The 26,862-nt window shown below is 44.7% G+C and overlaps 1 long non-coding RNA gene across 1 annotated transcript in view; it reads left to right on the top strand.

Annotated features, from left to right (window-relative positions):
* LOC141278052 (uncharacterized) overlaps nt 1-26,501 on the top strand; it is a 45,603-nt gene extending 19,102 nt beyond the window's left edge. The window contains exon 3 of the long non-coding RNA XR_012330259.1: nt 26,019-26,501. This is a non-coding gene — a long non-coding RNA (uncharacterized lncRNA). The remainder of the gene's footprint in view (nt 1-26,018) is intronic.
* Nucleotides 26,502-26,862: the final 361 nt, after the last annotated feature.

Here is a 26,862-nt window from a genome sequence, read left to right on the forward strand (position 1 = left end):
TCCTGGACTTGGGCGGCTGCCCAGGAGGTCTGGGAAACAGCACAGGCCCTGACTTGCATATACCCTTTTTTCCCTTCTAATTAAAAAAAATGGTGGTGAAATACACATAACATTAAATTGACTATCTCCATCATTTTAAGTGTACATTTCAGTGTTATTAAGTCCCTTCATACTGTTGTGCAACCATCACCACTGCCTATCTTATGCCCCGCTCCCCCAGCCCCTGGCCACCACCATCCTATTTTCTGTCTCTGTGAACCTGACTACTCTAGGTAACTCATGTGAGTGGAATTATACAGTATTTGTCCCTTTGTGACTGGCTTATTTCACTTGAAGCAGGATGTCTTCAAGCTTCATCCATGTTGTAGCAGGTGTCAGAACTGCCTTTTTCAAGGCTGAGTAATATTCCATTGTAAGGATCTACCACATCTTGCTCATCCATTCATCCCTTGATGAATAGTTGCATGGTACCTTTTAAAAGTGTTTCCATCATCCAGTAATTAAAACCATGAGGTCAAAGTCCACACTCTCATTTACCTACATTGAATCATTTCCCTGGCATCCTACTCATAGTTAATTTGACCTCTGTGAGGAAAGGGCTTGGGAGGCAAAGAAAAGCGTTCATGTGTCTCTCATGGAGTCCTCCGTGAGCTGGCACCCGGGGCTTCCCTTAGGGAGGACAGGAGGCTGGACCCTGCTCACGGCATCTTAGCTGTTCACCCAGGGGTTGAGGGCTTCTGTGCTAATGCACCCCGGTTTCCCCCTGTGCCTTCTTTCTACCTGGCGCCTGAGGTGTTACTGTGGACTGTCCCTGGGCACTGGAGTCAGATACACCTGGCACTGTGTGTCACCACCTCTCTGAGCCTCTGTCCACCATGACCTGGAAGGTGAGAAACAAGTGCTACAGCACAGGTCTGACCAATGGTGAGTGCTCAAGAAATGGTGGTTTCCTTCTCCACTCCCCTCCCCGTGTGGTCACCCGATTAAGAGAAAATAGTACCTGCTGTTTTTGCGGATCACATACATTTTATGCTGTCACACTGGTCAGTCTGGCCTCACTTATGCTCCCCATAGAGTTGAGTTGTCTCTGAGAAGAAGCCTTCCTTGGACACCCTGGGGGTCACCCTAATTCCATTATTCAGGGGCACAGTGAAGTCCCAAGGGGCCTAATGTTGTGGCATTGGAAGCAGAACTTAAACCCGGGTCTGGTTGGGTGAGAGGACTGGGGGACCCACACTGCACCCCTTAGAGACGTGCAGAGATTTAATCGCTGCAACCTGATAGCTCTGATGACTGCCCAGGAGGTAAATGCTGTTGGTTGATTAGGTTAAGTCAGGTTTTGGACCAAAAACCTCACTACACAGTCGGGTCTGCAGTAGCATTTGTGGAGCTTGCAATGAATCTGGTCACCTTAGAAGTTCCCTGATGCTGACCCCTTGGTTACAAAGCTCCATCTCAACACAGATGGAACATGCCCTCAAGTAAGCAGGACAAATGTGTGGAAAGCACCAGCAGACCCGGCAGGGTATGGGAGCCCCCGCTGGGACCCCAGTTTGTGGCTGGTGCAGGTGGGGGCCCAGAGAGTGAAGCGGAGTGTTTCCGTGGGTTCAGACACCACCTCCTTCTCCCTGGCCCCGCTGTCCTTCCTCTGCTGCCCTGGCCCCTTCCCTGCCTGATACAGTCATTTCCTTCTGAGTCTGGGTCTACCCATGTAGAAACAAGAGCACTATGACTAATTATAAAATCATTATATGATTAAACTCAATTAACTTCAAATAACCCTTGAAATTTGCTTAATGTCAGCCCTTGGCCCCGCTTGAACTGCTGAATATTGCTCTCTTTTGAAATTCTGAAGATATGAGCTGGTTCTGCTCTGGTACCTGGTACTCGCTGGGGCACCCATGTCTCTGAGTGTGGGGCAGGAAGTGGTGACTTCGGCCGAGGGACCTAGAGCAAGTGGTGGGGAAGTTTTGGGAACAGAGGAGGTGAAATTGGGGGCACCTGCAGCTCTGCTGGGTATTAGACGATGAATTGCTGGCTGGGAACCCTGAGGGGACCTTTCCCTTGGGCTCTGACAAGTTTGTTCAAACCTTTGACTTTGCACTTGATGCCTGTTATAGGCTGAATTGTGTCCCCCTGCCCCCAGTTCATATGTTGGAGGCCTGACACTAGTATCTCAGAATATATTTGACTGTATTTGGAGATAAGATATTTTAAAAGGTAATTAAGCTAAAATGAGGTCATTAGGGTGGACTCTAATCCAATTGGATTGATGTCCTTATAAGAAGAGGTTAGGACACAGACATGCACTGAAGGAAGACCCATGAGATCACAGCAAGAAGATGGCAGTCTGCAAGCCAAGGAGAGGCCTCAGTAGAAACCAGCCCTGCTTATGCCTTGATCTTGGACTTCCAGCCTCCAGAACTGTGGTGTGTGTAAGCCCCGCAGTGTGTCTTATTTTGTTATGGCCACTTGAACAGATGAACAGGACCCTTCACTCTGCTCGATTTGGGCAAACCGTCTCCCACCCAGCACTGTTTTGGGGGCCAGAAACTCACCTCATTGGATGAGGCACCCTGTTAGCCTTAAGAAGGTGACTGGAGCCCTGATGGCAGAGGCAGGAGGCAGGCACCCCTCAGATAAATTATGAGTAGAAAGATGAAGAGTTGGGAATGTGATCCGGAGCCTCTCAGGAGGGAGGCCAGCAGCCACCTGGAATTTCAATGCTGACTAAATGTTAGGAGAACAGGGTAAGAAGATACATAAATGGTCAATAGGTACATGAAAAGGGGCTCAACATCACTAATGAGCAAAGAAATGCAAATCAAAACTACAAAGAGATGTCACCTCACACCTGTTAGGGTGGCTGTTTTCAAAAAGACAGGAGATAACAAATGTGGAGAAAAGGGAACCCGTGTGCACTCTTGGTGAGAATGTAAATTGTTGCATCCACTATGGAGAACAGTATGTAGCTTCCTCAAAAAATTAAAAATAGAACTAACCTATGATCAAGCAATTCCACTTCTGGGTATTTATCCAAAGGAACTGAAATCAGGATCTTGAAGAGGTGTTCCCACTCTCATGTTCATGGCAGCATTATTCACAGTAGCCAAGATATGAAACAACCTAAGTGTCCATCAATGGATGAAGAGATAAAGAAATTTATATATATACACACATATATGTATACATATACACATATATATACATATATATAAAATATATGAGTACAATGAAAAATTATTCAGCCTTAGAAAAGGAGTTCCTTCCATTTGCAACAATATGGATGAAACTGGAGGACATTATACTGAGTGAAATAACCCAGTTGCAGAAAGAAAAATACTGCATGACATCACTTACATGTGGAATCTAAAAAAGTCGAATTCATAGAAGCAGAGAGTAGGACGGTGGTTCCCAGGGGCTGGGAAGGTGGGGGAAATGGGGAGATGTTGGTCAAAAAGTATAAAGCTTCAGGTATGTCGGATGACTGAGAACAGCAACAAGAAGATGGTAATTATGTGAGGACATGGCCAGGTTAATTAGCTTGACTGTAGTCATCATTTCAAACTGTGTGTATGTGAATCCAAACATCAGGTTGTACACTTTAAAAATATACAATTTTTATTTAAAAAAAAACAAAAGAAATGGGTAAGAACTGGCTAAATGTTCAGTGTCCTGGTTGCCTCACCTGTAAAATGGGGATGGTAAGTGTCCACCTCACAGGGTCCTGAAACTTAATTGAATTATTTACACTTAGAACTGGCCTGCAGAGAGGGAACATTGATAAAATGTTAGCAATTGTATTAGTTTTCTGTTGCTGTGTAATAAATGAGCACATACTTAGTGGGTTCACATGATGCCCATGTATTCACTCACAGTTCTGTAGGTTAGGAGACCGGGCATGTCACGGCTGGGTTCTCTGCTCAGGGTCTGATAGGTAGAATCAGGGTCTTGGCCAGGCTGTGTTCCTTTACGGAGGCTCTGGGCAAGAATCAGCCTCCAAGCTCAGTCAGACTGTTGATCAAATTCACTTCTTTACCACTGTAGGAATGAGGCCCCTGTTTCTTTAGCCTAGCCTTTCAGCCAGGGGCTGCTCTCAGCTCCTAGGGGTCACCCACATGCCTTGCCACACGGTCTTCTCCATCTTCGGAGCCAGCCAGAGAGATCTGCCCTTGCATCGAATCCCTGTCAGGCTTTGACTCTCTTTAGCTAGGAGGAGCCCCATCCCTTCTAAGGCATCACCTGATTAGGTCTGACTTACCCAGTGTAATTGCCCTTTCTTAGGGTCAACTGATTTGGGACCTTAATTACATCTGTGACATCCCTTCACAGGGGCACCTAGATTAGTGTTTGATTGAACATCTGGGAGAACATACGAGTATACCATCCCAGAATTCTGCCGGCCACAGCAATCCTTGTTATTGTAAGTGTATCATTCCAGAGAATAAAAAGAAATAAAAGGAATCCAAATCAGAAAAGAAGAAGTAAAGCTGTCACTGTTTGCAGATGACATGATACTATACACAGAGAATCCTAAAGATGCTACCAGAAAACTACTAGAGCTAATCAATGAATTTGGTAAAGTAGCAGGATACAAAATTAATGCACAGAAATCTCTTGCATTCCTATACACTAATGATGAAAAATCTGAAAGTGAAATTAAAAAACACTCCCATTTACCATTGCGACAGAAAGAATAAAATACCTAGGAATAAACCTACCTGAGGAGACAAAAGACCTGTTTGCAGAAAACTATAAGACACTGATGAAAGAAATTAAAGATGATACAAATAGATGGAGAGATATACCATGTTCTTGGATTGGAAGCATCAACACTGTGAAAATGACTATACTACCCAAAGCCATCTACAGATTCAATGCAATCCCTATCAAACTACCACTGGCATTTTTCACAGAACTAGAAAAAAAATTTCACAATTTTTAAGGAAACACAAAAGACCCTGAATAGCCAAAGCAATCTTGAGAACGAAAAATGGAGCTGGAGGAATCAGGCTCCCTGACTTCAGACTATACTACAAAGCTACAGTAATGAAGACAGTATGGTACTGGCACAAAAAAACAGAAATATAGATCAATGGAACAGGATAGAAAGCCCAGAGATAAACCCATGCACATATGGTCACCTTACTTTTTTTTTTAAAATTAATTTTTATTTTATTTTTGGCTGAGTTGGCTCTTAATTGCTGTGCACGGGATTTTTCTAGCTGCAGCAAGTGGGGGCTGCTCTTCGTTGGCGGTGCACAGGCTTCTTATTGTGGTGTCTTCTCTTGTTGCGGAGCATGGGCTCTAGGCATGTGAGCTTCAGTAGTTGTGGCTTGTGGGCTCTAGAGAGCAGGCTCAGTAGTTGTGGCACACGGGCTTAGTTGCCCTATGGCATGTGGGATCTTCCTGGACGAGGGCTCAAACCCGTGTCCCCTGCGTTGGCAGGTGGATTCTTAACCACTGTGCCACCAGGGAAGCCCTGGTCACCTTATCTTTGGTAAAGGAGGCAAGAATATACAATGGAGAAAAGACACCCTCTTCAATAAGTGGTGCTGGGAAAACTGGACAGCTACATGTAAAAGAATGAAATAAGAACACTCCCTAACACCATACACAAAAATAAACTCAAAATGGATTGAAGACTTAAATGTAAGGCCAGACACTATCAAACTCTTAGAGGAAAACATGGGCAGAGCACCCTATGACATAAATCACAGCAAGATCCTTTTTGACCCACTTCCTAGAGAAATGGAAATAAAACCAAGAATAAACAAACGGGACCTAATGAAACTTAAAAGCTTTTGCACAGCAAGGGAAACCATAAACAAGACGAAAAGACAACGCTCAGAATGGGAGAAAATATTTGCAAATGAAGCAACTGACCAATGATTAATCTCCAAAATTTACAAGCAGCTCATGTAGCTCAATATCAAAAAAACCCAAACAACCCAATCCAAAAATGGGCAGAAGACCTAAATAGACATTTCTCCAAAGAAGATATACAGATTACCAGCAAACACATGAAAGAATGCTCAACATCACAATCATTAGAGAAATGCAAATCAAATCTACAATGAGCTATCACCTCACACCTGTCAGAATGGCCATCATCAAAAAATCTACAAACAATAATTGCTGGAGAGTGTATGGAGAAAAGGGAACCCTCATACACTATTGGTGGGAATGTAAATTGATACAGCCATTATGGAGAACAATATGGAGGTTCCTTAAAAAACTAAAAATAGAACTACCATATGACCCAGCAATCCCACTACTGGGCATATACCCTGAGAAAACCATAATTCAAAAGGAGTCATGTACCACAATGTTCATGGCAGCTCTATTTACAATAGCCAGGACATGGAAGCAATCTAAGTGTCCATCAACAGATGAATGGATAAAGAAGATGTGACACATATATACAATGGAATATTATCAGCCATAAAAAGGAACGAAATTGATTTATTTGTAGTGAGTTGGATGGACCTAGAGTCTGTCATACAGAGTGAAGTAAGTCAGAAAGAGAAAAACAAATACGTATACTAACACATATATATGGAATCTAAAAAAAAAAAAAAAGGTCATGAAGAACCTAGGGGCAAGACGGGAATAAAGACGCAGACCTACTAGAGAATGGACTTGAGGATAAGGGGAGGGGGTAGGGTAAGCTGAGACAAAGTGAGAGAGTGGCATGGACATATAAACACTACCAAATGTAAAATAGCTAGCTAGTGGGAAGCAGTCGCATAGCACAGGGTCATTAGCTCAGTGCTTTGTGACCAGCTAGAAGGGTGGGATAGGGCAGGTGGGAGGGAGAGAGATGCAAGAGGGAGGAGATATGGGGATATATGTATATGTATAACTGATTCACTTTGTTATAAAGCAGAAACTAACACACCATTGTAAAGCAATTATACTCCAATAAAAACGTTTAAAAATTCATAAACAGAACAAAACAAAAAAAAGTGTATCATTCCAGCTCTGTTTGGGGAGCTAATCTGGGTTTGCTTGCCTCTAAAAGTGTCGCCTGCAGATAGGGCTGCAGTGATATGAAGAATGCATTATTCTCTTGAGTCATTTCTGTGCACTTTCTACTGACCTACTGGGAAGGGGTCCTCATTGTTCTCCATTTTTACTCCCAGCCCCTTTCCCCCCGATTGATTTTATCCCCCCTTCTTCCTCCTTTTAGGGGTTACCGTACCATGGTAAGCAATGGTCTTTGCTGTGATCGACCCTGGTACCCCATAGTTTGGGTGCTCTCCTGGTGTCCCCTCTGGAAGTGGCTCTGCTGCCTGGGGTGCCCTGAGGTTGGAGCCAGAGTCCGTGGACTGAAGTCCTCCCTTGCTCTCATTTAGCAACCTGGCTGCCTTTCCTAATTTCCAAATGGGGAATAATGACCCAACTGTCAGAGCTGTCTTAAGGCTTGAGTGAGAGGATGGGCCTGCATACATTTCAGCTGTTATAAACCATCCAGCTGATGCAAGATTATACAATTGTCCGAGTCTCCTTTAGATTACCCAGTAAGTGAACTCTGCAGGCTGGCTAGAGGGGTTTAGATAACCTGGAGTACTAGAGAGATTTCATATTTGCTAGGTAAGACATCATTCGTTTTTCAGGGAAGTCCCCATCATTTGCACAAATCTATATCACCTTCCACATTCCTTCACCATAGTGACTGTGGACTCTGGACACTTCCCTCTTAAATTAATAGTGGAGTTGTGGTCGGCTCATGGATACAGAGGGAAAGTTTCCAAAGACTCCACTGAAAGGCTGTGAATTTTGTGCAGCAGGTTGGACCTCAGCAGGGCTGGGTGCCACTTCTGTTGGTGTCAGCAGAAGTCTCTCACCTGGTTCTTCAAGGAAATGTGTCTCCAGCCCTTGGAGGCTGAGAACTTTAACATTCTGCACTGAGGGGAGCAGTCAGCTCTTACTGTGCTCAGGGACAGTGAGCCCAATGGATGCTTTGATGATCTTTGTGATGGTTAATTTAATGTATCAAACTTGGTGTTTTGGGATGAGATTAACCTTTTAAATTGGTGGATTTTGAGTAAAATATGTTGCCATCCATGATGTGGGTGGGCCTCGTCCAATCAGTTGAAGGCCAGGATAGAACAGAAAGACTGGCCTCTCCAAGCCAAAACATAAAATAAAATTCTCCAGCAGACTGTCTTCAGCCTGGAATGCACCACTGGCTCTCCTAGGTCTCTGCCTACCTGCCCACAATGCAGATGTGGACTTCCCAGCCTCCATAATGTGAGCAAATTCTCTGTAATAAATCTCTGTCTATACCTATACACCTCCTATTGGTTCTGTTTCTCTGGAGAACCCTGACTAATGCAGATCTTTTTCTCAAATCTGCTCTTTTCTCTCTCCATTCAATGGTGTCCCATCCTTCCAGTCCTCAAGCCTGGAAAGCCGGTGGCCGTTTTTTCTCTGTCACCTCCGCTCCCCCAACTCCTCATCAGTCACTAGGTTCTGCCGAGTCCACCTCTGAATGCCTCAGCTGTGCCCACTCTCCTCTGTTTGTACTTCTGTCCCTCAGGCCTTCATAATTTCTTGGCTAAAGAATTTTTAAAGCTGTTTAACTTCCAACTTAACCCTCTCATTCTCTGCAGAGATACTGTCCCCAAACACGACTCACCTCATGCCACTTCCCTGCTTAGATCAGTTCACATTCTGGCCACAAATTACCCTTCCAATTTCCTGTCCTGACCTTCTTGCTTCCCCACCACTGACGTACGTGACTTTGTTCATTCCTCATGACCTCACTCAAAGGCCACCTCTCCAGTGGAGGCTTTTCCAAAATCTCTCACGGTTTCTTTTGAACATGCATGGCTTGGGGATATGATCAAAATGCAATGATTTTATCCCCATTTCTTGCCTCAGCTGGACTCCATGACCTCACCAGCCACTCTAAAGCAATAGAAGGTCCTGCAGTGTTGACAGCAAACAGAGTTTCCATCCAGGACTGAAGACACTCGGTCTTGAGTAATATTCAATGTTCTGAATCTGATTGAAGTTAAAACCTCTCCTCTGGGCACCAGGGCCAGATGCCTGCCCCCTGGCAGGGGTGGCAGTGTACAGGGGTACCTCGCTTGCCCTCCCTGCTGCTCTGCCCGTGGCTTGCTGGTTCTGCTAGAGCATGGAGAGAGAGTGGGAAGGAGCTAAGAACAGCTTTACCTGATGCTTTGGTCAGTGCGAGCTGCATAACCTGCAGACTGGGGGGCTTAAGCATTAGAAATTGGTTTCCTCACAGTTCTGGAGGCTGCAAGTCCAAGATCAAGGTGCCATCAGGGTCTGTTTCTGCTAAGAGCTCTCTCCCTGACTTGCAGACAGCTGCCTTCTCACTGCGTTCTCACATGGCAGAGGGAGGAAGCTAGCCCTCTGATGTCCCTTCTTATAAGGGCATTAATCTGACCATGAGGGCTCCACCCGCATGACCTCATCTAAACCTAATTATCTCCCAAAGGTCCCTTTTCCAAATACCATCACATTGGGGGTAGGGCTTTCACATGTGGATTTGGGTGGGCATGATTCAGTCCATAGCATTTGACTCATACCACTGGGAGATGTTAGCAGCTCTCTGAATCTAGCCTACCTTCAAAGCTGCCTCTCCTTCATCATGCAGATGTGGGTCTTTCAGAGGCTATGGCCCTTGTGAAGAGGTGGTACTCACCTCCAGCTCTTGTCCCTCCTCAGGCCCAGTTTCTCCACCTGTCTCCCTGCACAGACCTCTTTGTGGTATGATCCCTTTAATAATGTTCCCAGGACAAGCTCCCACCTGTGGATTCCGATCTGGGTCCTTGACTCACCTGCGGAGGGAAGACCCTCTACCTCGGCTCCAGCCTCTCTCTTTCTGATCCCTTAGGCATGGGCCAGACTCAGCCCCCTGCATCCCCCACTCCAGGGCTGTTGCCTAGCTCGCCAATCATCTGCTTGAAGCCCCCCTTTCAGCGAGCCATGCCAGCTGAAGCCTCAGGTGAGGTCAACACCTGGAGTCCTGTCCCATTTCTCAGGGACCGCACGGTGGCCCCCAGCTCCGGCCATGCAGGCTGCATGTGACCTTGCTCACGTCCACGTTTACCTACTCCTCCTCTGCAAGCCTGATTCCGCGGGGTTTTACTGCTGCTGCCTGGACCACATCTACTTGCTCTGTCTTGTGGTGCAGCTTCCTAAGAAAGACCACCACTGGTTTCTGCTAGACCTCAGAAGGGTTAAGTTCATACCTGGGATCTGGATTTCGCCCTGTTGAGCCCAGCTGTGGCCGGGGCCAGAAGACCACCAGCCCAAACATGGCCACTGAAGCCACAGGCGGGACGAGAGCTGGGCAGGCCCTCTGGAACATGCTTCCTGCAGCCTGGGGCTGGATGGTATTTTTCTTCACAGTTCCTGGCGTCCAGCCCATCACTTTGCATGGGATAGGTACTTAGGTTACCGGTGAGAAGAGTGCACATCTCTGTTGAGAAAGGCACTGTGCTTGCTTGCTTTCCTAACCCCCACAGCACCTTGCAGCATGTTTTATACGACAGAAGTGCTTAATAAATATTTCTGACGGATTCACTGGGAAAAAGGTTGTCCAGGCATGCCTTCTGGAAACGTCCAGTAAGCCCCATTATTCCTTTTTGCAGTCGATTGTCGTGGAATGGGCCTTTTGGCATTAATCCCAGAAGGGCAGTAAACAAAGATGGCTGTATAATTTTATTGTCTCTCATCCTCCATCAGAGCTGGCTTCCTTGCTTCCATCCACAGCTCTGCCTCATTGCATCTGGGTTCAGCCTTAGTACAGCGGTTGGATCACGCTAATAACCCCTGGATCTTCATTTTAAACAATAATGTTTGTTTCCAGAATAATTGAACTCAGTGGGGTTACAAAGAGTGTAGAACACTTTATAACACTCGCTGTGAAAAAGGGGAAATCAAGAATTTGCTTGATGGCATATAGTTCAGGGAACACAATTTATCAGAGCTGTCTTTATCTACTTAGGTTTTAGTGATTCGGTGCTGGGGGGAAATAGCCTCAGACATAAAATTCGAAGAGCACTTCTGGCAAAGCCTGTCGGTTTAATTCAGATGTTAAATATTTTCTGGAGGGTCAAGCGCCCAAGGCCCGGTATGTTTTGTCCTTTGAGTGAAACTACCTAAAATAAAAAAGAGATAATCAGTAGCCCCAACCTGGGATACACTTCAACGTCGGAAGGGCAGAGGTCCCAATTTCACAGGAAACTAATGTTCCAGCTCTGGGGCTCTGAGAAAAGAGTTTGAAATGTGGATAATTTCATTATGTAAAAGGCAGCTCAGGAAAATTCTTGTTCCTGGAAAATAGATGCTTTATTTAAGGTCGATGAAGTTGGAACTCTTTACCTGTCTGCAATTTCCCCAACCTAGATGAGTGGACATTCCCGCCAAGGAACCATGCAGAGCGATTTTCCCAAGGGGGCCCTGCCGTGTTTCCAAGTGTCCTGGGCTAATCACCAGGAATGGGCAGGCATCGGTTGGCTCCCAGGTCTCAGGGAGCAAATCTGTAGGTTTCTGGAGAGAATTCTGGCCTCTGGGGGCTTCAGTTCGCATTGTGAGGTTTGTATGCAGAAGGTTCTTTATTCTCCCTGACACCTCTTGCCAGTAGAATTGACTCTGTGGTCCCTTGTGCTAAGATCCCCAAGGGGTGGTTTTCCAGGAAGTTCTTCCCACCAAAGTACACCTTTGACACAGAGAGGAATCTTCCTGACACCAATGAGCTAATTACTAACCCAAATACTACATTTAACTCTTACGTAGGAAAGATTTAGAGAATTATACTTCTGTGTTCAACTTTCCTTATGGACTAGCTATAGTGTCCAGAGGTAACTGGAAAGAATTCTATAAAACAGAACTCTTTATTAACGCAAATTAAATATAAACATTAACCAGTTTTAGTGTAAACATTGTCTTAAACTATGCAATTAGAATAAGATTTGATAATTAGCTCCTTTATTTACTAGCTGCACTCATGGAATACATTAGGAAGGAAGAGGTAAACTGAAGTTGGAACATAACTTATAAGCAAAACAAAACAGAGCCACAGACACAAACTTACGTTTCAAAATAGGAAGTGACAAGGTTTTAAAACAATTTTGGAATGATCCTCCAATCGCCAGGACCCTGAATTTGTGGTGTTGCATACTAAGACACTGAACATTTCAATTATAGAGAAATAACTCTAATTTATAATACAGATTAGGTTCAAGGACTTGGTACCTAAGAATCTCACAGCATGAAGTCAAGTCTGCCCGGGGTTTTTGCATGGAAAAAATAGTTTCCATAACGGCTGTCTCTTGGAATTCCTTTTATTATTCACTTAAAGTGTATATATCTCTGCAAAAATATTAACCCTAGCATGACCATGTAGTTCACTCTCCTAGCCTGGCCACTTTTAGCGTGAAAGGGGAAGCTATTAGTAATTAAGTGGGGACATCAGACATTAACCAGGACTGTCAGAAGCGGTTTCTCAGGAAACTAGACACCAGTGTAATCATGGCCTCTTCTTTCTTTGTCTCTACCTTTACCATCCTGATATTTGCTTCAGGTTCTCCACCAGGATATTCCTATGGGTGTAAAATGTGTAAAGCAGTAGTGCTGAGTCCCCCCGAAGCAGCGCTTGGAAGGCAGAAGAGCTCAATAGTTAAGGAGACACGTCCTGGCATCACCCCTTATTAACTCTGTGACCTAAAGTGACTTATTTCACCTCGTATGCCTCAATTTTCCTCATCTGTAAAATAGGGATTGTTATGAAGGTTAAAGAACCTAAAACAACATTTATTAGTGCTTCATAGTATATAGTGAGCACTCAATCACTGTAGCTATTATGGTATTATTATTAAAAGCTTTAAAATGATGGATTTGATCATCTTCAAAAACAACAAAAACTAGGAGTCTGACTTCCCCAAAGATTGAGCTTTGCAAGGGCTAGATAAGGTTGGAAGGAAATACATTGAAAAGGTTTTGTCATACTTTATTAAATATTAAACTGGTTTTTCTCTAGGAAGAAGCACTTTGGAAGGCGAGTCTAGGAAAGGCCTTTGGCTTCCTGAATTTTCTCAGATCTGGGCAGGCCTGGGTCTGCGCTTTCCTTGGTGACAGCCACCAAGGATACCTTGGTTTGTGAGCTCCTGTATGGTTGATGAAGCCCATTCGCCTGAATTCCTTGTATCCTTACTTAAGCCATGTGAGGAAATGACGTGGGCCCATTTTCCAGATGAGGCTATTGAGGTTCACTTGGTAAACAGAGGAAGTCCCGGGGAGAGATAGGACTGGTGCCAGACCTTATGACACGAAGTTGGGTTTCTTTTTGTTGCATTGCCCACCTGCCTTCTTTGAGGCTTAGCACACAGGGTGGCCACAAGTACACGCCCCGTCACAGAGGCTAAACTCGGGAATGTGGAATGAGCGTGGGGTCCAGGGACACACATTACCAGCAGTGTCACCTTCGGGTTCTCCTCCAGGCAGCCAACAAGGCCCCCATCCAATAGATGCTCAGCTGAGGCTTTTTATTGAAAAAAATTTTATTCCTAGATACTCTGGGTTGTTTGAATGTAACAGATCAGGATGATATATAATCACAGTGATTTCCAAAGTGTGTGGGGTGATTTCTTTTTGAAAGAGGAAGAAGAGCGGCTCTGTTTCATCAGGTATTTCCACAGCAGTACCCCCGCCCCAATTCCATACAGATGTTGGATACACATATGGAATCGCATATTAATGCAAAAGACACACAACACTTCAGCTGGCTTATCTGGTAACTGATATGGTGTGTGTGTATGTGTGTGTGTGTGCATGCCCACTGAGGGGGATGATTAAGGATCACGTAAGGACCTCCAGATGTCTGTTTGGGTGTGAAAGGCCACACTAGCCCACACTTATGTCAATGTAGTGCCGTGATGCTCTCTCTGCGGTGTGCATTTTGCTGTCCAACATCCTTATTTCTCAGCCACTTGGTTTCAGACTTGGAAAAGCTGCATTTGATGTTGAAAGCTAAGTTCACACCAGACGGGGTATTTAAAAACCCAGAATCTGATGCCTGAGGTGTGAAAAAAACATTTTTCATCCTTTATGTGCATACCAAAAGCTGGGAAAGTTTTTCTTAACTTACCAGGGAACCTAAAGCATTGACAGAAAATGTCAGTGTTGTGAGGGTAACTTCTCTGTTGTTCCAAGAAGAATTTAGGAATGATCCCTGACATTTCAGCCATAAAACTGTTTCAAATAAATATTGGTTTGGTAGAAAAAAGATCCAAATGTTCAGTGACAGGGGTAATCTTTTGAGAAAAGGTTACTCAAATTTGATAAATTAAAATAGATTTATCTGACTTAAAAAATTATGTGATTACACACAGATTTTGAAGCTTACAAAACAAAACAAAAATGTACAAGAAGCAGGTGAGGAAATCAGGGCTAAAGGAAGTAAGGTCAGCACAATTAGAAAGACGGAGGGCATGTTATTTCGCTGCAATGATTACTACACTCTCTAGCTCATTCGAGCCTTCTGCAGGGCTGGCCACGACTTTCTGAAAGCGGTACCTGGATTGGAGGCTCTTCCTTCCCAGTTCTCCCTCCTTCCTTCCCATCTTCTCTCCCAGCTGTCAGACCTGCATCACAAACTGAAGGCTCCCATCCTGCTCCTGAGATCCCTGTTCCCTTTACAAATCTCTTGACACGTGTGCTCATTAATCACTTGCCTGTGATTCCCAATTTCTCACCAGCTCCCAGGTGTGGCTGCTGGTCCCTGGACCACACACTGAGTACAGTGAGCCCTCGTTTGCCAGCTGGGTGGCACTTTGTATCACAAGTTTTACTTTATGTGTATACTCCCTGCTAGAGTGTAGCCGTCAAGGAGAAAAGGAACCCTGTCTGGTTCATTTTCGTTCCCCTTCACGTGTCCTTCGTATCGTAGTGCTTTTCCCAGATACAACTCTCAGCTGAAAGGTAGCAGTTTATCGGAGGAAGTTGGAGGAAGACTCCCTCACTCAAAGTATCTCATGGGAAATACATTCTGTGTTTGCAAAAGTTAAACCTGGTCCCGTAATGGGCTTCAACTCTAAAGATGATTTTTTAAAAATTAGGGTAGCTCAGAAAATAAATGATGGAAGCTAAGAATTCTAAATCCTAGCGTCCCAACTGAGTGGGGAGGAGTTATCCACAGTATCGGCTGAAGCCTTGTTTCAAGGCTGTGGTACAGCAGAGATGGGGAACCTCATAGGCATCTTCCCCAGTTCTCAGACCTCTAGGGTCCAGCCACCACCCAACACTAGACAGTGGTAAGAGAGGGGTGCCATGTGCATCTGTGGCTTCCTTGCTCTCTTTCGTTCCTTTAGAACATAAGTTGGCAAACTTTGTCTATGAAGGGCCAGATAGTAAATATTTTAGTTTTTGAGGGCCAGAAGTTCTCTGTTACAGCTTCTCAACTCTGCCATTCTAGCGAGCCAGCAGCCATAGACAATAAATGAGTGAGCGTGGCTGTGTTCCAATAAAACTATTTACATAGCCAAGTGGTAGGCCGGTATGGCCAATGGGCCGTAGTTTGCTGACTGCTGCTCTAAAACTGTTTGTGCCAATAGGTGAGGCATATAGGGAACAGATTCTTGAAGGTCTCTTCTGAAAGGAAACGTTCCTCCTGATCTCTCATTTAATACTCAAGCAGGGAGGCGGCCTTGCCCCACTTGGTGGATGAGGACCCCGAAGCTCCATAGCATCAGCCAGTTGCCCATGGCAACAGAGCTGGTAGGAGATGCAGGTGCGATCTGAGTGCAGATCTACTAAGAATCCAGTGTTCTTTTTACACTATGATTTCTTTGGTCTTGCCTTGGAGTGTGGGCTACAGGCTCAGAATTCCACTGTGCAGTGTAGGGTCACCCCACCTGGCTCTCCTAGAATGGAAACCTGTCCCACGCTCATACATGGCAGGAAACTGACTCAACTCTTCTGCTTACCAATAGGCCCAGTACAGATGACAGCGCGTTACCTTGAACCATGTAGAAACTGGCTGACTTTCCTACAACAGGCCTTTGTGCACAAGCCAATGAACACCAATAGAAAAAAAAAAATAACCTTATCACAAATTAAAAGAACAATCTTTAGAAAATAGCTGAAATGTAAGGTTAATTGGAGCCAGAAATGTCAAATTAATGCAGCAATGCACTGGGGAGCCTGCCCTGGCCTTTGTGCACAGAATCAGTGCACACGACGAAGGGAAGCAGGGGACGATATAATAGGATTTTAGGGAGTCCCCTGTCATATTAAACAGGCTTTGCAATTAATTTCTTGCTGCAATGTTATTTTCATTGGCCTATATTTTCCTTGACCTCTCACATTTTTTAAGCTACCAATGCAGGGCAAGTGGGATTTAGGACTCAAATGGCACAAACCCACAAAACTGTCTGGACTTAAAATCAGTAGAAATGTGATAAAACTGCAGTGGGTTGGGTGGGTAGTCAGAGCACTCCTGGGGTGAGTTGGGGTTCCCATGTCCTTCAGTGGGCAGGTGCTGACCTGGGAATGGGGTTCCTGCTCTGCTTGGTGATCGGCCCCTTTTAGTACCACCCCCAGGTCCCATCTTGCAGGAAGGTCTTGGGGTGCGCACAAGGAGGGCAATGGTCTTACAAGCCAAGGTCTTGCATTCACTGAGCACGAAACACAGGCTAAGCACCTTTTAAAAGCATTATGTTGTTTAATCTTCCTAAAACCCCATGAGATACGTTCTGTAATTATTGCCATTTTCAGATGGGGAAATGGAGGCACAGAATAGTTAAGGGCCTGGCGGAAGCCACATATGTGGTAAATGTCCCAGGCTGGGATCTGAACCCAGGTCTTCCTGATTCCAGGGGCTGTGTGTTTAACCGCTCTTTCATACTTTGTCCTCCTCAGAATGACACCAAAGTTTATCCAGAATGTGCAGGCTACATGATCATAATCAATTTTATTTGCATTTTTATCTTTTTAAATTTTGATTCATGGTAAAGATACACATAATGTAAAATTTACCATCTTGACCATTTTTAGGTGTACAGTTCAGTAGCGCTAAGTATATTCCCATTGTTGTAAACCAACCTCCAGAGCTCTTTTCATTTTGCAAAACGGAACCCCTGAAGACATTAAACCATAACTCCTCATTCCTCCACCCGTCCCCAAACCTTGGCAACCACCTTTCTACCTTCTGTCTCTATGAATTGGACTACTCTCCGTATCTCATATAAGTGGAATCATACAGTATTTGTCCTTTTGTGACTGGCTTATTTCACTTAGCACAATGTCCTCAAGGTTCATCCATGTTGTAACAGGCATCAGAATTTCCTTCCTTTTTAAGGCTGAATAACATTTCATTGTATGGATGGACGACCTTTTGTTTAACTATTCATCCATCAATGGGCATTCGGATGGCTTTCACCTTTTATCTATTGTGAACTATGCAACTGTGAATGCAAAATGGCTGAGTGATAAAAAGATGAGAGACATTCTAGCATTGAGATTCATCTTTGCAAGACACAGAAGCATTTAAACAAAATGCTTTATAAGTTGGCTGCTTTGGGCTCCCTGATAAAGAATATATGTATCTGAAAATTCTTTGGATGGACTTGGGGTAGGGAATTTGAAGGGCTTGTATATTTTAAAACTAGAAGCATGGCATACGGGCATCATGGCTAACATGGGCCATCGCTTTCTTGGAAACTGTTGGTCTTGGAATTGCTGGAAAGCCTGTGTCTTCACTCTGGAATAGTTCATGAAAGTGAGTGCTGCCTCCCTGTAGATCACACTCATTAAAGCATTCATCCTACGTCAGGCTGACTTGGAGTAAAATGTCATATTAATTCAGAAATGTGTCCCAGGAGACATGTGTGGCTTTTGAGGGACCACTCTCAACAGCACACTCCAGGACCACAGAGAAAGCTCCCTGCCCTGTAAATGAGCCTCTCAGAAGACCAGGGGCCCTGACCAAAGCTGGGTTCCTTCATTCTGGATAGAAGAAAGGAAGGAAATGAGCATTTGGCTTTGTCTGTTTCAATCCTCACCACTACCTTCTAAGATAGATATTGTTTTGTCCACTTTCCCATGGAGGAAACTGAGGATCAGAAGGGTCAGCTCACTGAGGGTCAGACGCTAGTAAACAAAACAGCCAGACATGTTCCCCCATTCTGAGCCCGAGTCCAGCTCTTGTTCCTGCATGCTACGCTGGATTTCCTGTCATGTGGTTCTTCAGGATAAGTGGTAACATCAGAGAAAATTCCAGTTTCCTTACACATTTCCATAGAAGTATCTTCCACAGATATGTCTTCCACATTCCTGTGTGTGTTTATATACACATTAACACTTACTATTTAATATATATGATGATGGAAGTTGATCTTCCATATGCTAATTAGTTTTTTGAATATGTGCAATTGTTTAAAATCCACCCAAACCGAAGAATGAGTTTGAGTGTGTTTAGCCAACTCAGTGATTCATGATCTTTTAGGAGACATGACATGTGACTTAGAGATACGCATATACAGCTGGCATATCTCCAGCCCTTTGGACTCCACTGAGAATTTAGAATTCTGAGGTATCTTTTAACCTTTCTCACCTTCCCCCTACAATGAGAGCAACTGTTTGTATTCCTAGCATGCTGCAAAGGTGGCAGGATTTTAGAAGGTGGGGAGATTTTGTTGTCATCTGGGCAAATCCTTAATTGTCCCTGCTAACCAGGTGGCCAGCTGATGAACCACTATATTTCAATGGTATAAGCAGCAATTTATAGTTAAATATTTGCACGTGTATCTAATTGCCTATGCGAAATTGTTCCTGCCAAATAGAAGTCTGGTTGAGCCTTCAAAATAACTTGGCATCCAACACGCATTAATATTTTAAACCATTGCTAACACTTGGTGCTGCAGATCCAATTTTACTAATGTGTGCGTGTTTTTTTAAACACCTCCCACTGCAGTGTGTAATTTTTGAATCTCTATAGCATGCTTAGAATACCATTGTAAGGTCCCAAGAACCAAGAATTCTGATGGTGTATCCACAGTGCCCAGATAACCAGTAGAAAAAACCCCCCAAATTCAGTTAATCAACTTTTTTCCCCCCCTAAATGATGCCAAAAAACCGAGTTAACTTTGTGTTACTGCCTCGGAGCACGGGGAGAGTCCGTCACTCAGTGCAACGTCGGGTCGAAGAGGACACAGCAGCTGCGATTCACGCTTTAACCCATGAATGAAGTCCTTCATGGAGCACGTGTGTTCCTAGTTCTGGGCTGGAGCAGGGCAGCCAGCATTTGCAGCAAAGCAGCAGGTGGGGGTTTGGGAGAGGTATTTGCCCTGCCTAAGGGGGGCGGTAGTGAGCTCTGAGTCCATGGCTGAATGTCCACAGAGGCATCCTGCAGGGTGTGAGGAGCCCAGATGGTCCAGGCGGAAGGAGGAAGGACAGAGCCTACTTGGGGAACGCTGGCACGTTGGCTCGGCGTCTGGCAGGTGAGGGGCCCGTGGGAGGGGGTGGGGCATGAGGCTGGCGAGGACACAGGGACCCGAGATCATGGAAGAATTTGCAAGGACTGAGGACTGTGGACTTCAGCCCAAGGGATCTTCCATAGGGGAAGTGCACTAGTGCCACTGATGGCTCTGTCTCTGAGATAAGCAACTCATGGGCTGTAGCATCAACACTGTGGCAGGGGAACTTCATTTAACTCTTGAATACTCTGTGATCCATAGACCACAAAGAGTAAATCACCCCCACCCACCAACCCTGGGGTCTTACTTCTGTGAAGATTGTGAGGCTAAACATTATTGGAGCTTAGAATTCAAAAGCAATATTGGTGCAGCTACAGTCTCAGACACTGCAGCAACCGTTTATTTAGTTGATTTAACAAACATTCATTTCATTCAGTGGTTTCCCAACCAGACAAGATGTCCAGAGTGAGACATCTTTCTTGTCAGAACCATGGTGACGGTACTCCTGGCATGGCATCTACTGGCTAGAGGCCAGGGGTGCTGCTAAACAGCCTATGGTGCACAGGACAGCCCACAGCAGAGAATTATCTGGCCCCAAATGTCTACAGTGCTGAGGTTGAGAAACCCTGATTTAGTACCTACCAGCTCTGGACATTGTGCCAATCACTGGAAATATTGACATAAATTAGAATTGCTCAGTGGCCTCGAGGAACTTGTGAGCTACAGCAAGGGCAGACTTAGAGACACATAGCTGGGGGCCAAGGAAGGGCTGTGAGCTGTGTGTTTCCAGAAACAGGAGCACCTATGCCCAAGTCCATGTACGGACCAAGATGTTTGCTCTGCCCTTTCTCATGTGAAAAAACAAGCCATTTCCTTCCTTCACTGCTGGGCCAGCTCTTTTCTTGGCCTACATGAGAAGTAAGTGAGACTAGCGCAGGGAAGTTGGAATGGGAAAAAAAAGCTGAGGGAAAACAGCTAAGGAAAGATAGACTGAATTTAGAATGCCTAGCTGTCCTTTAAATTTTATTTCTACATCGTATTTTATTTGTAGAGGCAGGCAAGGGCCTTACTGAGTTGCTGACAACCCATGAATTCTAGGTTCAGAGCTGACACATAAGAGATGCTTAATAAACATTTGTTGACTTGATTTAGAACCTGGTCTTGCGTGAAATCTCTTACACTCTTTACTTGGTGCACTTTCAGGGGCAATGTTTTTATGGTGTCCAAGGTTCCCAAGTGATAGGGAGCACATCCTAAAGGGAGCAACACCATGAAGAAGCAGCCTCCGCGGACGCTCCCAGCAAGGCCATTAGCTCCCACTCTGCCTGCTTTCTCAATCAGGCTAGTTACCAAAGTCCCTGTTTCCTGCTGACCTTCTCCTGCTGGGGAGGGTGGGCTGCAGCTGCACCGCCAGCCAGGACCCCGACAGCTTCCCAGATGTCTGTGCTGCAGGGGCGACGGTCCCTCCTCAGCCCCAATGCCCCACTGCAAGGGCTCCTGCAAACTCAGGCCTGCAGTGACCCTTTCGGAGACCCCCTTTGGTTTCAGAATCATTTGCATCCACTCTGGGTCACAGCAGCAGGTAGAGTGACAGGATGGGAGAACCACAGATGGACCCGAGGCCCACACTTAGGCAAAAGAGTGACATGAATGGAGAAGAAAATGTAAAAATTCCTCTGTGCTGGAGAAAGATTACGCCGGCTTACCCACTGGGTTCCCGCTGAGCACAGTTGTAACTGGAATGTATTCTTTGCCAGGTTTATTGGGTCCTGGAGCGACTTGTTACTGAACTGGTCAATTAATCTATCTTTTTGTTTTTTAATGAGTTAGGGGATTTCCTTCAGCAGAAAATCACCAGGAAGCATGACCAAATGCCCAGAGCTCAGGGAAAGGCTGGTCTTTCCTTCTAGAAAACCCTATTCAACAATTAAACGAGGAAATGGACGCCTCCCGCTACAGGTGGCAAATTGGTCTGATCTGGAAGCCAAAGAGGAAGGGTTTACCCTGCACAGAGGTGAGTACAGGGAGATCACCATGAAACTGATTACTCAAGGGCAGCAGTTTGAGGATTCGGAAATAAATCCGTGAGTCTCCCTGCTGAGAGGCAAATGATTTCTATTTAAAAACCTGCTTGTTCCATGTAGTAACTCCCAGTGTAGCAATAATTAATGATATCAGAAGGTTAAGAAAGACCTGCTGCTGGAATCCCTCTGTTCCAAGTATGAAATTGGATTAAAGTGAAGATAAACTTAGACACTAAATCTGTTGAGGAAGTCAGTAATTATGTGGAAATGCACACATTTTGTGCTATTTGAGGGAGTCAGGTGGCTGATGAGTCAATAGTCTTGTCCCGGGCATTTGGGCCTTGGTGGAGATGAACCGTCAGAGGACGCTGAACAGGGCATTGTACCCACTTTAGTCCCAACTCTAGATTTAATTTTTTTTCCCAAAGTGAAGTTCTGTGGGCCTTTTGGATACAACCTGCGGTCAATACTACTGGCTGCTTACCTATTTCCCTTCTTCTTTCCTAACAAATTTTTTTTCAGGTGGACAGTGTACAGACCAAAGAAGGGAATTGCCAGGCAGTCTGGCAGTTGGGGGTGGCTGTGTGCATGCTTCCGGCTAAAGAAACTCAAGAGGAAATATACTGAACACAACATTGTAAATCAACTGTACTCCTATAAAAATTAAAAAAAAAAAAAAGGAAATATACTGGATGGGGCTTCTGGGAAAGTTGTTTTTCTTGATAAAAAGGGACAAAATCAGTTAGTTGACTAGCATGTGCCTTTCGCCCTCCTCTTCTGCTCTTTTCCCTGTCTGGAATAGCAATGGAAGGGCTGGAAGTTGGTAGCCATTTTGTCACCATAGGGATGAAGTTTCTGTCCTAAGGGTGGTGGAACTAGAAGGAGCCTGGCTTCTTTGTGATTTCCTTGGGCAAATGGGAAGGAGAAGGCCCTGCCATCAGGCATCTTAACTGATCAAGCCCCAAGTCATGAATTTTTGATTTAGAATAAAATCATTTTGCTGATTTCAGGCATAGAGCCAAAAGAAATCCAATCATGGGCAGCATGGTGATGCCATTTGGGATGACTCAGTGTGAATCTTCCCTGAGAGGAAGAGCTGGGCCCGCAGGGGTGCATTCTCTGGGCACAGGAAGAATGGAGGAGGTGCTGATGGCTTCCTCTGGTGTGTGGCTGAGGGATGTGGCTCTTTTTGTCCCCTCTGGGTCTCTCCAGTCACCCTTGGTGTATCACAGCTGCCTCCAGGGCCCTGATCAGTTCCCTTCACTCTGGATTCTGAGTTGAACAGGAGGTATAGTTGTATCAATGCTTTTAGGACTAATAGAAAAAAAAATCCTCAATCCTTCACCCTGTCAATATCCAAAGGTCACTGTCTAGACAGAGAGGACCGGATTTCTGCATGGCCGATTCTCTTGTTCCTAGCATGCTGCTGTTTGGATGCAGGCAAAGCTGAGCCAGAGGATGTCGCCCACCTTCCAGGCATCTCTGTGAAAGATCCACTGTAGTTGCTTATTATCTGGGGTTGGGTTTCCTTCTCAGGGTGCCATGCCTCTGCCTTGACTCTCTTTGTGATGGGCTGGCTCTGTGGGGGGACTGGGGTGCCGGGGTGTGTGCCGACAAGGCCCTCCTGGATTTGGACAGGGAACAGCTCTCAGGCCGGTGCTTGCTGAAAACCGTTCTTCCCCCGGCAGGAACCTTCAGCTCCCTGACACTTGCTGGATGACATCAAAGTCCTTTCCTGGCTGAAGGGTCCGGTATTCGGTCTTTCATCATTTAAAGCCTGCATTTCCATGCATCGCTTTAATCGGTCCTCATAACAACTTGAGCTAGTTATTTTTAGCCTTAAGTCACATATGGGGAAACTGAGGTTGCAAGAGGTTTGACATCTGGGTCTCAAAGTTACTCCTTTGAGGCAGAGCTGGGCCTGAATTCCGTGGAACCTTTTTCCTTCTCCCATCTCTGCCTCCACACTGGCTCCCTGCCCTCCCCACCCCCACCCTGCACACATTCCTGTGCTGCAACCCCAGGAATGACAGGGACTGTTGCCTGAGCTGCTTGAATTCACACATCTAGTTTTCTACTCCTTCCTGGACACACAACTAAACTGTGCTTTCCCAGGCCTCCCTTGTATTGGATGGCACAGCGAGTTCAGTCCAGGGATGTGGGCAGAAATGATTCCTGCTGCTTTCAGTTCTGGACAATAAAAATTCCTGTGTGATGAGGACCCAGACTGTGGAGGATCTAAAGTCTTAGAGGGACTTTAAGAAGTCCCATTATCAATGGCAGAGCCACAGAGTAAAAGGTATCCAAGACGTGTCTTGGAATGGAGCCGCCTAACTTATACTGGTCTGTCACACCAGTGAGGCCTGTTTGTTACATCAGCTAGTGTTACTAACCTTGACCAATACAGGCGGCTGGTGTTGCTGACACACAAATGTTTGTATTGGATCTTGTAAGTCATGACCGGTTAGTGGGAAGAAACCACATCCCAGATATTCTGAGATGGGTATAAGTTTTTTGTGGAGACATTCTCTTACAATTTGAGATTCCTGTGACCACATGTCTCTGAAGATGGCTGACATGTGCAATGTTTTTAGGGATGGAGCCACTGAAGTGTGAATATAACCTGCAGCCCCCAGTTATCAATTCTGCCTGTCTTTAGGCTCTCAGAATTTTCCCTTAATGATAACTTAGTCCCCAAACTGAATTCCTCCTTGGGTTTTTCTGTAAACATAAAAGTGATTTTTTTGCAACCACTTCCTGAACTTAGCTTACAGAGAATTCTCAAGTCATAGAAGTAGCTCTAGACGTCTTCATCACCTTCTGTCACCCTCCCCATCACACACGCACATACACAAACACACACACTCACACTCACAGAATTCAAAGTCATATTGAGTTTTGATTCCCAAGAGTGGTGTGTTTGAGACTGTGTCTATATGTACGAGTGCAGTGCAAGTTACTTCACTTCTGAAATTCAGTTTCTTCATGGGGAAAATGGAGATAAAGATACCCATGTCTCTGGGTTGTTGTGAGAGCAGAATGTGATCATGTAGGTAAAGCATGGGCACTGAGCTTCCTGGGCTCCACCACCTGGGGATCTGATGCTTATTAACTGCACAGACTTGTCTCCAGGGTTGAATCACAGGCTGGGGCAAATCCAAAGATTCTTAAGTTGTTAAATAGCAGTTTGATAGTAGGTGTGCAATGAGAAGATATCTAATCTGAGAGGAAGTGCAGCTACTGATTTGCTTCAAACAGTCTACTTTTAAAAAGAGGTTTTGAACGCTTTGAAAAGAATTACATTTTCTCAGGGTTCCAGGACTTTTTTTCCATTATTGTGTTTCACCCTTTATCCTCTGTTTCAGTTAAAATCGACTTTCTATCATTCCCCTCAAGGCAGGTTAGTATATACTACGGGGCTTGTTTTAAGTGAAAAGTCTCGTAAATTTGAACCCTTATTTATTATTTATGGTAGTAGAAGAAGGCTTCCCTTCTCACGCTCTCAGCAGCAGCCTGCTGACACTTGAGATCAGAAGCTGAATTTAGAATGTACGTTCCTCTCGGTGAATGCAGCAACTACACTTGCTGTCCTTTTGGGATGCCTTCCACTTGGAGTGCTGCTTTATGGTACCTGGTACTTCCTTTTCATTACCATTTTAACTTTGCTTCTTCTAACATCAGTCGAAGTGGCCAGAGTTGGCAGCTCTTACATTATGTATCCAAAGAAATATTTTGGGGACCTATTAATTTTCAACCACTTCAGTTGGCAAGCGAAGGCCTGGAAACAAATGAGCTTGGCCAGCAGCCCAGGCTGTCAAACCGGCTGCTGTTCATTAGCGAGGACCCACCTTTTGTGCTTTGATGTGGTTCTACTCTGCGGCTGGTTTCTTTATCTGAGTTCCTGGATGGCTTTGGGATCTTGGGGGTTATTACTAGACTTACTCAAGCAGGAACTGAGACACTGAGTCGTGTGTAAAGGGAGGCAGCACTGGGGGTCTCTGTCGAAGGGTCTTAATGCGTGCTTCTTGCCCATTGTTTCTATTCCTGGCACTCTAGGTTTGCATTTCAGTCCCATGAATGGGGACATATGAACTCAGAAAAATACCTTCCTCTTTACTTCAGAACAGGAAATCAATTCTGACATGTATCATGTGCATTTCTCATCTGTGAGCAGAGCCTTGGGCTTCTCGGCTGCTCGGTTGTTCTTTTCTAATCTGCTCTTCCCTCCCAGCCACCCTCTTGTTCTCTGCCTTGGGGATCCCACTGTCCAGGAGAAAAGTGGGGGAAGTTTCTGGATATTCTGTCTCTCCCCCTCCTCCTTTTATTTTCTTCTAGAAGATAACACATTTTCTTATTACAAAAGTATTACGTGTTTTCTGTACAAGCGGCACAAAATGCCCTTGGAGAAGATGCTCTAACTGAATTTAAATTGGGATTGAGATACGGCAGAGCCTGATCAACAAGTGAGATGATGTACATCCCTCCCCGCTGCTCCTGCCTGTCTATCTGTGTGAATTTACTATTCATTTTATTTTTGCAGAGGTACAAAGTAGGAGGCTTGCTAAGGGAGAAGAGGTACCTTAAGCCAGAGCATTTGAATCATAAGGACTGCCAAAATGCACCTGGCCTTCCTCCGTACAATCTTTAAGAATTGCATTTACCTTCCTAGAGCATCTTCTAAATCAGCCTTTTGTGAAGGATGATCCGAGGACCCTTGGAAATTCCCAAGACTCTCAGAGATTCTGCAAGATCCTCCTTTTCCCAATTATATATCTGTGTGAGGCTGGATTTTCTTCACATACTTCAACCAAACAACATGTAGCAACAGACTAAATACAGAAGCAGACCCAATGATACAGCTGTCTTCTTTGAAACTAGATTTTAAAGAGATTTGCAAAATATAAAACGATGCCCCTCTTCTCACTATTTTTTTTGGAAATATAGTTTTTCTTTCAAAAATATAAATATATTTTTATATTAACATGTAATGGGTTTAATTATGGTTATTTTAAAATGAACTAATAAATATTTAAACATTTCTTTGTTTTAATTTTTAATATAGTAAATATTGATAGATAAAACCTACATAAACAAAATTGCTTTGGGGTCCTCAATAAGTTTTAAACGTGTAAAGGAGTTTTGAGAATAACTATCCTAGTGGTCTCTTCCAGTGCACTGATGTATATTTTTGTGCCTTAAAAATCAGTTGTTTTTGGGACACATCCTAAATGTCCATTAACTATAATGGATAATAAATGATGATCTATTCATACAATGGAATACTATACAGCAACAAACATGAATAAATTATAGCTACACACAATTACATGTTGAGTGAAAGAATTCAGGCATAAGAGCATACATATTGTAGGTTTAAAAACTGG

This window comes from Tursiops truncatus, chromosome 2 (assembly GCF_011762595.2).
Source record: "Tursiops truncatus isolate mTurTru1 chromosome 2, mTurTru1.mat.Y, whole genome shotgun sequence".
NCBI lineage: Eukaryota > Metazoa > Chordata > Mammalia > Artiodactyla > Delphinidae > Tursiops > Tursiops truncatus.